The 10,812-nt window shown below is 35.3% G+C and overlaps 1 pseudogene; it reads left to right on the top strand.

Moving 5' to 3' along the window:
- Positions 1–2,516: 2,516 nt before the first annotated feature.
- LOC120613283 (uncharacterized) lies at positions 2,517–2,635 on the top strand (annotated as a pseudogene).
- The last annotated feature ends 8,177 nt before the right edge of the window (positions 2,636–10,812 follow it).

Raw genomic sequence — 10,812 nt, forward strand, 5'->3', positions numbered from 1 at the left:
TGATAAAGCTGGAAAAAATCATTCTAATATAAAGGAGATAAACACTTGTAGTATACCTATTATGTGGCAGGCACTATACTAGCTCTTTGTTATCACATTTAATTTATAAAGCAGCCTTGTTAAGTTAATGTGACTATCTTTATTTTCTAGATAAGAAAAGAAAGTTTCAGAGAGAGTAAATGATTTGTCCCAAGTCACCCAGCCAATTTATGGTACAATCTAAATTCCAACCCAAGACTTGTGGCTCAAAAGCTGAAGAGTTGCCACTTTTAGGTGATTGAGCAATGATCATACTTTTAGAGGGTCCACTAGATGATAATATAGGCTTGAGACTATTAAAAGTTTATACTATAAAATTGAAACACCAGTATTTGATTCAAAATGAAGCTGACACAATTTTCGTTAGCTCAAGACATTTAAGGATTTTTCTTGGGTTTGATTGTCCTAACTTCGTACATCTTTCTCTCTATCTCTAATTGATTCCCTACATTTTACAGGGTCATAGAAAAGATCTTTAATCTTCCAAGCCTGAAGACACATTCAGTAATTTGAATGTTATTTAATGATGTGTTTTTAAAAGAAAAAGCCAGGACACTGATTTAAAGACGCCCTTATAGTGCTCAGGGTTATAACTAATGTCACAGTTCAGGCAGAGAATTAACAAACATAAGTGAGGAGAAGACAGCACTCACACAAAGCCCCAAGCATGCATGTTCTTATAGAAAGTGGCCACATACAGAACACACATTACAGTATGAAAAAGAATGCTATCTCAAATTGTTTCCCTTCTTTTCCTCACACGATTAAAGAGAATGTGACTGCCTTTTTCTTGTACTAAGAACTCTTTACTTGTGCAAAGAAGCATGGCTCAGGTAACTTTTCAAATTATCCAGTAGTCTTAAATGGTAAAATCCTTACAGAGTGAAGGATTTTTATTTCGTCTGTGTATTCCTAGAATCCTAAGGTATTTCGTTTCATGGTATTATTAAAATCTCTAGCATTTTAAAATCAAGTCAAATTCCCAAACTTTGTAATTAAAGGAGTGACTATCTTTTCAAACTCAATGATGTATTTTATCTAACAAATGCCCATTTGAAATGTGTCAGAAGGACATACCACAAAAGACTATTAACAAAAAACCTAGCACATGCTGGCTTTTAATATTCTTCTTTTCGTTCAAAACCCAAAGTTGCTAAACAAAATGTTTATATAAGACAGATCAGTACTAATTACTCTTTTCTAGATGAAATGCTAAGGAAAAATGGACTGAAAAGTCCCGAATGAATTTCTTGGAAATAAAACAGAAGCATCGTGTGTGGTTATGTACACTCTGATTTTTCACACATGGATCTGTAGGAGCAGCATTTTGGCTTCATAATTATTTTCATCAAGTAGGCCTATTTCAAAGCAACTGAATTTTCAGCTATGTAACCCCTACCCGGTCTATGTGGCTGTTTGCAAATTATTTCTTTAACAGCTAAAAGTCACACAAGAAAACAGCCAAGTTCACACTGTGTTTGAAAACTTCCTGACTTTTAAGTGTTTTTGAACGTTCATTTAACATTGTTTTGAGCCCATTTTTATTTAGTTTGCCCTCACAGGTGTTTTGTTTTCTCGATTTGGAAAAGAAAAATTTTAAAGCCAGTTAGCTGTGAAGTCCCTCCCACAAGCAGTTTTAATTACCTGACAAATGTTTCCCATACTTAGCATACCCTTGCCTTGGTTAGAGAGCCAGCTCCCTTGAGAGAGGCATGACTAAATACATTTGTGTGAGGGTGTGTGTTTGTGTGTGTGTTTAAGACAAAGGAAAATCACTCTCTTGGTGTAGACAATCAACCTAATGGACACAACAAAAAAATCCATTTAAGTTGGTCAGATACTAAATTACTATTATTGGTGTTTTCAGCACTTTGTATTTTCAAGTATCTAACTCAAATGTTCATTTCCTTCAGGATATTTTCGTATGCTAAAACTCTCTCTGGCAACCAGATGTCATATTACATTCTTTTAAAATCTCATTAGGTGGCCTTGTTCTCATCTCCACTGCACTGTCTTCTTTGGATATTTAGGAGAGGGCCAGATGCTCAGAAAAGATCCAAGGGATGAGGTAATGAGACTTGTTTCTTACAAAACAGTACTGGACAGTTAGCTTACTAAAACGATGTGGTTTAAAAAAATTGTACATTGATCACACAAAGCTCATTCAGAAGAAAAATAAATACACACGCATACAAACAATAAACTAGAATAGATATGAAAATGCTAAGATTGGAAATATAAACGATGTATTTTTCTCTCTTTCAACTTTCCTTTTCTAATTTTCTTTAATGAGTATGCATTTTCTTTAAATGGAAAATTAAATTCTAAAAACGTTGTTTCTTTACATAACAGAGAAAACAGCTTTGCATATATAGCCAGGTCACTTTTTGACAAATGATTGCTACACAAGTACCTTCATGGACACCATTTGGTTTTGCTGATTTACGGTTTCAAGTCTCTTTAAAGATTCAGAGTTTGTCTATGGCCATGCTACCCTGAACAAGCCTGATTCTGTCTAATCTCAGAAGCTAAGCAGGGTTAGGCCTGGTTAGTACTTGGATGGGAGATCACCTAGGAAGACCAGGTGCTGTAGGCGTAAAACATAAAAAAAAATAAGGGATTGTAAGATGACAAGATCCTTGCAATCTGTGAGATAAACCAAGGGTTGCCTTGCCTAAAAGATAAAAAAATAACAATAATAAAATAAATAAGTGAATAAAGATTCAGAGTTTATTTATTCCATAACTTTAATTCCTTGCTCACAGCAATTTGCAGCCTATACATTCATTTTATCAATATAAATAAAATAATTATTTCCAAATCAGCAACACATTTTTACAGGGGGCTTCCAAGGTTAGTAATCTCTCCCTGTTTTCATTTCTATAAACCTTATTATCTGTAAATTTTATTTGATATTTAGCATTATTACTGACTTATATTTTATTATTTTTTTCATGTACACATTTTGTCTACCAACTAAGTAATAAACTCCTTGAGAGAGCCGTGATGTTTCTTGTTCAAAATGTCACAATACGGTGTCTTTGAAATGAAATTCACTTAGGATGATGAATCAGTCTTACGTACATACCTAGAACAATCGATAGATGGCAGTGGTCGGGGAGTGGAATGGAATGAGCATGATAGATTAGGACTTGTCATGAGTCACTCTCTTGAGGCTGAGAAAGGGGTCACTTTTCCTGAGCATATGGGAAAGAGAAACAAAACAAGGGATCCACCAAGAAGAAAGGGGCTAAACTTATCAGGAATGGCTGTACTTGCAGCAGTAGCTGATGATAATGATATGATGATGACATTGAAGACTTCAACAGTGAGATGATTAATTGGTCAAATTTTAGGATCTAGAGCATGGAGGGAAAATCGACAAATATAATTAGAATTACATCATTCAGTATAATTTCTAGCACTATATGTAGACAATACAGAATATATAAACAAATATTGGTATCTACAATAAACACCCACAATATAGGAAATATAGAGAGCTAGTTATGTGCCCTGTGTGGTTTAATTATGTTGTACTATGCCAAAAACTTTTTTTTTGGACAATTATTTTATTTCTAATGTGTGGACGACAAAAGCAGTAAGTAGAATAAGGAAAAGACTCTTGCTGTAAGTTTGACAATTGTGCTTTTATAAGCCCAAGAATACAAATTGACTCAAAATATAGATTCTGCTGATGTGTTTCAGTACATTTGAGACTGTTTAAAAATGTTAATTGTGGTTCCAGTCAAGATGGCAGAATAGGAAAATGCTGTGCTTGCCTCCTCCCATGACTGCATTAAAACTATAACTAAATTATAGAACAATCGACTTGGAGAACCATATGAAGACTAGATGAACATAACTCCTATAACTAAGGATATAAAAAAGAAGCCATGTCAAAACTAGTAGGATGGACAGAGTGGTGAAGTAGGCTGGTCTCACACCCATGTGTGGGGGTAAAGAATCAGAAAGGATATCTCAGCTGCAGAGGTTCCGCCTGAAGAGGGAGGGGTCCCAGCCCCACACTGGGCTCAAGAGCTGAAGCACCAAGGCTGGGAAAAGGAACCCCCACAACATCTGGCTGTGAAAATCAGCGAGGATTTCATCTAACTGGGTGAGAAAAAAAGCCTAAAAGAAACCCAGGTATTACTCTTAAAGGGCCTGTGCACAGACTCTCTAACTCCCAGGTACTCATCCTGGGCTTCAGCAGAGGGACAGTAACTTGGAAGATGCTAGAGACACATAGGGAGAAACTGAGTTAAGTGGCTACAGGGCGAGGGCTTGAGGGACAGCCACTATTGTCCCTGTGTTGAGGCCTCCTCCCCTGTAGCTGGTAAACAGACACCATCTTTCCTGTATTGAGCTCTCCCCGAATATTGCAAAACCAGAATTTTCATTGGTCTGATGAAACCCACTGGCTTTACCCTGGTGACTCCTTAGGACCCTGTCTCACTAAACTTGTGGACCACCAAAGACTTTTCAGTGTCCCATGGACACGTGGTGTTGGCATGTAATGCAGACTTTCTTAGATATCTCTCAGGTGGGTCCATGAGCTCCAGGCAAGCAGTGGCTGACCTCTATGTGCTCTGAGCCTTTTGAGTGGCCCCAGGCTCAGAATTATCACTAAATCTAAATCTGCACTAACCTGGTGAACACCACTCACACGACTCTGGTGACTCTCTGAGACCCCACACCACTCAGCTCTTGCAGAGCTAGAGGCTTTTTTAGGCAGCCAGTGTTAACTCACACTACAGTGTTTCCTGGACAACTCTGGGGATTTGTGGGCCACAGGCAGGTGGCGGCCCACCTTGGTGTACCCTGAGTCTTTTGCTGAGTAAATCTGAATTTGCATTGACCTGATGAACACGACTCACTCCATCCTGGTGACTCCCTAAGATGCCACCTCATCCAACTTGCATACTGCCTGAGGCTCTTTTAGTGGCTGAGATGTAACAGCAGCTAGCATGAGGCAGTAGGCCTCAGGGTACTCTGGGCCTACTTCTGAGCTACCACAGGCCAAGTGCTGGTGGCAGTCGGCCTCTGTTCATAGGGTGGCCTCTCTCATGTACCTTCAGATCCAGCACAGGTAGCGACAATCATGGATCACTTTGTAGAGTCTATCAGGTAGCCACAGGCTGATCACAGGCAGCATTGACCTTGACCTGCACAGGAGCCTCTCCCAAGAGGCCCCAAAACCAACACACCCAGTGGCCAGCTTTATACAATAACAGAGCACCACAGGATTAGGCCCAAAAGAAACACACCCAAAGGGTAGTCTCAGAAATCACCAAGACTCCTTGGGCAAATACTCCTTCCATGGGGTCACCCCCACACAACACCTTATTCATTGTGGTCATGGCCAATCATCACAGCCACTCAGCCTGAGGGTCAATCCCACCCACTGACATGCCAACAGCAATGAAGGCTCAACTATAACAAGAGGGCACACACGATGCACACAAGGTACACTCCTGGAGTATCTGGCATAGGTGACCTGAAATACTGCACAACTGGGTCCCACAAGCTACCTACACCTAAGGCTACCCTGCCAAGACTCTGAGACATAGCAGGTTTACCTAATATACAGAAAAAAAAAACACAGAGAGGCAGTCAAAAATGAGAGAGAAAACAAAAAGAACATCTCAAATAAATAACAGGAAGAAAATGCCAAGGGGCGGGGGAAACTAAGCCTATAAACTAAATGGAGGCAAGCAATCTACCAGATACAGAGATCAAAACACTGGTCATAAGTATGCTTTAAAAGCTTAGTGAGAACTTCAACAATGAGATAGTAAGCATAAAAAAATGGCATAGAAACCATTAAAAAAAGGACCAGTCAGAAATGAAGAATACAATAACTGCAATGAAGAATAAACTGGAAGGAATCAAAAGGAGATCAGGCAAAACAGAAGACTGAATCATTGATTTGGAAGACAAAATAGCAGAAACCATTCAATAGAAACAGCAAAAAGAATAAAAAAACTGAGGCTAGGTTAAGGGACCTCTCGGACAACATAAAGTATAACAACATTCATGCCATAGGGATACCAGAAGGGAAAGAGAGAAAACAAAGAATTGAGAACTTACTAGAAGAAATGATGACTGAAAACTTCCCTAATCTGGTGAAAGAAATAGACATACAAGCCCAGGAGGCACAGAGAGTCCCAAACAAGATGAACTCAAAGAAGCCTACATCAAGACACATCTTAATTAAAATGCCAAAGGTTAAAGACAAAGAGAATCTTAAAAGGAGCAAGAGAAAAACATTTATTTACAAGGGAGATCCTATAAGACTGCCAGCTGATTTCTCAAAGGAAACTTTGCAGGCCAGAAGGAATTGGCACGAAATATTCAAAATGATGAAAAGCAAGGACCTATGACTAATATTACCCTACTCTGCAAGACTATCACCTAAATTTGAAAAAGAGATAAAGAGCTTCCCAGACAAGAAGAAGCTAAAGAAATTAATCACCACCAAACCAGTATTAAAATAAATATTAAAGGAACTTCTTTAAGAAGAAGAAGGAGGAGGGGAAGAACATAAATATGAGTAATAAAGTAGCAACAACTACGTACCTATCAATAATCACTTAAAGTGTAAATGAATTAATGCTCCAATCTAAAGACATAGGATAGCTGAGTGTATAAAATAACAAGACCCATAGTATGATATCTATAAGAGATCCACTTTAGACTGAAAGTAGTGATGGAAAAATATATTTTATGCAAGTGGAAATAAAAAAAGCTGAGGAAGCAAAAAGTATATCAGACAAAATAAACTTTAAAACAAAGCCTATAATAAGAGACAAAGAAAGACATTTCATGATAAAGGAATTAATACAAGAGACTATAACCCTTGCAAACATTTATGTGCCCCAAATAGAAGCACATGAATACATAAAGCAAATACTAACCGACATAAAAATAGAAATTGGCAGCAAAACAGTCGTGGTAGGGGACTTTAAGACCCCACTGACATTAACAAATATATCTTCTAGACTGAAAATCAAAAAGGAAACAGTGGCCTTAAATGGCACACTGGACCAGATGGATTTAATTGATATTTTTAGAAGACTTTATTTTAAAAGTAGCAGAATATACATTCTTTTCAAGTGCACATGGAACATGTTTCAAAATAGACCACATGTTAGGTCACAAAACAAGTTTCAGTAAATTTAAGAAAGTTGAAGTCATACCAAGTGTCTTCTTGTATGGCAGTGGTAAGAAACGAAATTTATTACAAGAAAAAGCTGAAACACACAGACACATACACACATGGAGACTAAATAACATGCTTCTAAACAATGAATGAGCTAACGAGATCAAGGAAGAAATCAAAAGATACCTTGAGACAAATGAAAACATTTGGGTCATTGTGACGTAATGATCCAAAAATCTATGGGACACAGCAAAAGCAGTTCTAAGAGGACAATTCATAGTATTACAGGCCTACTCCAAGAAACAAGAACTATTTCAAATAAACACTCTAAGTTTATACCTTGAGGAAGTAGAAAAAGAACAACAAAGCCCATAGTACAGTAAAGAAAATAATAATGATCAGAGCAGAAATAAATGAATTAGAATCTAAAACAAAACAAAATATCAATGAAAGCAAAATCTGATTCTTTGAAAAGATAAACAAAATTAATTAACTTTTAACCAACTCATCAAGAAAAAAAGAGAGGATTCAAATAAAATAAATCAAAAATTAAAGAGGAGTGGTGACAACTAACACCACAGATTTATAAAGATTTATAAGAAAATAATATGAAAAATTTTATGCCAACAAATAGGACAACATAAAAGGAATGGATAGAAATATAAAATCTTTTAATAGTAAATCAAAAAGAAACAGAACATATAAAGAGACCAATTAGTACTAGTGAAATCAAATCAGTAATTAAAAAACTCCCAACAAACAAAAGTCCTAGACCAGATGGCTTCACAGGCAAATTTCACCACTCAAAGAAGAATCAACATTTATCCTTTTCAAACTATTCCAAAAAATTCAAGAAGTAAGAAGGTTCCCACAATTGCTTTATGAAGCCACCATTACCCTTATTCCAAAGTCAGACGAAGATATTATAAAAGAATAAAATTATAGGCCAATATCCCTGATGAACATGATGCAAAAAACTCAACAAAACATTAGCAAACTGAATTCAGCAATACATTAAAAAGATAATACACCATGATCAAGTGGGATTTTTTTCTTAGGACGCAGTCAGTTCAATATCCATAAATCAATTAACATGATACATCACATAAACAAAATGAAAGATAAAAATAAGATGATCATTTTATTGATCATATTATTTTATTGATCATATGATCATTTATTCATTTCAATAAATGCAGAAAAAGCATTTGACAAAATCCAGCATCCACTTATGATATAAACTCTCAGCAAAGTGGGAATAGAAGGAGCATACTTCAACACAATAAAAGCCACATATGACAAACCCACAGCTAACATTACACTCAACAGGGTAAAGCTAAAAGTGTTTTCCTTAACATTAGGAAGAATATAAGGATGTCCACTTTCATTGCTTTTATTCAATATAATATTGCATGACCTAACCACAACAATCAGACAAGAAAAAGGAATAAAAGTCATCCAAATTGGAAAAGAAGAAGTAAACATGTAATTATTTGCAGATGATATAATGCTATATATGGAGAACCCAAAAGATTCCACAAAAAAAAAACTATTAGAATTGATCAATAAATACAATAAAGTAGCAGGATAAAAAATTACTATTCAGAAATCGGTTGCATTTTTATGCACCAACAAGAAATTGTCAGAAAGAGAAATTAGATAAACAATTCCAATTACACTTGCATCAAAAACTAAAATAAAATACCTAGGAATAAATTTAATGAAGGAAGTACAAAAAAATGTACTCAGAAAATCATAAGACATTGAAGAAAGATGTTGGAGAAGGTATAAATAAGTAGAAGCATATACCATGCTCATAGATAGGAAGAATTAACATCATTAAAATGTCCATACTACCCAAAGCAATCTATAGATTCAATGCAATTTCCATCAAAATACCAATGGCAGTTTTCACAGAACTAGTACAATTAATCCTAAAATTTACATGGGAGCACAAAGACCCCAAATAGCCACAGCATTCTTGAGAAAGCAGAACAAAATTGAAGCTATCACAACCTGATACCAAACAATACTACAAAGCTATAATTATCAAAGTGGCATTGTACTGGCATAAAAACAGAAACATAGATCAATGGGACAGAATAGATAGGCTAGAAATAAACCCACACCTATACGGTAAATTAATCAATGACAAAGGAGGCAAGAATATACAATGGAGTAATGACAGTCTATTCAATAACACAAGTTTGAAAAAACACAAGTTTGGAAAATTGGATAGGTATATGCAAAAAAATGAAACTGGACCACCTCCTTACACCATATACAAAAACAAACTTAAATGGATTAAAGACCTAAATGAAAGAGCCAAAACCATACAACTCCTAGAACAAAACATAGGCAGTAAACTCTCTTACATTGCTCTAAGTAATATTTTTTCTGACATACCTCCCTGGGTAAGAGAAACAAAAGAAAGATTAAACAAATGGGAAAACATCAAACTAAAAAGTTTTCACAGCAAAGGAAACCATTAATAAAATGAAAAGGAAAACTTACCAACAGAAAGAAGATATTCGCCAATGATACATCCAATAAGGGGTTCATATTCAAAATTTATAAAGAATTCATATAACTTAACAAAAAACACGACTCGATCATTTATTCACTCATTTATTCACAAATCAGATATTGAGTCAGTATTTATAATGTGCAAGGGCTTGTGTAGGCCCTAAGGAAAAGCAAAAATATAGGACAAAAAAAACAATAAAAAAATTTTTTAATTGTTTTTATTTATTTATTTATTTATTTATTTATTTATTTATGATTTATTTATTTATGATTTATTTGTTTTCAAATAGACTTGAAATTCAATATCATTTTATATTACTTCCAAGTGTACAGCATAGTGGTTAGACATTTACATAATTTACAAAGTGATCCCCCAGATTAGTCTAGTATCCACCTGGTACTATATATAGTTACTACCATATAATTGACTATGTTCCCTATGATGTATTTTACATCCCTGTGTCTATTTGGTAACTGCCAATTTGTACTTCAAAATCTCTTCATCGCCACTGATTACAGCTATTTGACCATATGGCAAGTCACTTAATTTCTCTGAACTTTACTTTCCTCTTCTATAAATAAAAATCACTATTATTATTATTATTATTATTATTATTATTATTATTTTATAGTATATTTATCAGAATCATGATCATGATCATCATCATTGTTACTATTATTTCAATTCCACTTATAACCATATCCTCTAATTTTCATGACAGACATCATAAATCACATACCAAAGTCTGTAAGAAACACTATAACTTTTCACCTCATGATTTAGCAAAGTTAGCATGGTTCAATGCCAAATTCAAAACTATAGTGCCTATTGCAGAACATCTCCCTGGATGCCACTCACTGATATAATTTATCTCCCACTAGAGAGAAGGGAGGAAGAGGGAAGAAAAAAAATAAGAGAATGATATTGGTTTGATTATTCTATCCTTATTTCCTTATTTTTCTGAATTTTTTTTGCTTATATCCATCTATTCATTGTCCCTCTCTCTACAAAATTAGTATTAACCAAGTACCCCCTATGTGTGAGGTATTATGCTAGACATTGGGGATCTAATTATGGGCAAAAC

Source organism: Pteropus medius, unplaced genomic scaffold (genome assembly GCF_902729225.1).
Source record: "Pteropus medius unplaced genomic scaffold, Ma_sr-lr_union100, whole genome shotgun sequence".
Classification (NCBI taxonomy): domain Eukaryota; kingdom Metazoa; phylum Chordata; class Mammalia; order Chiroptera; family Pteropodidae; genus Pteropus; species Pteropus medius.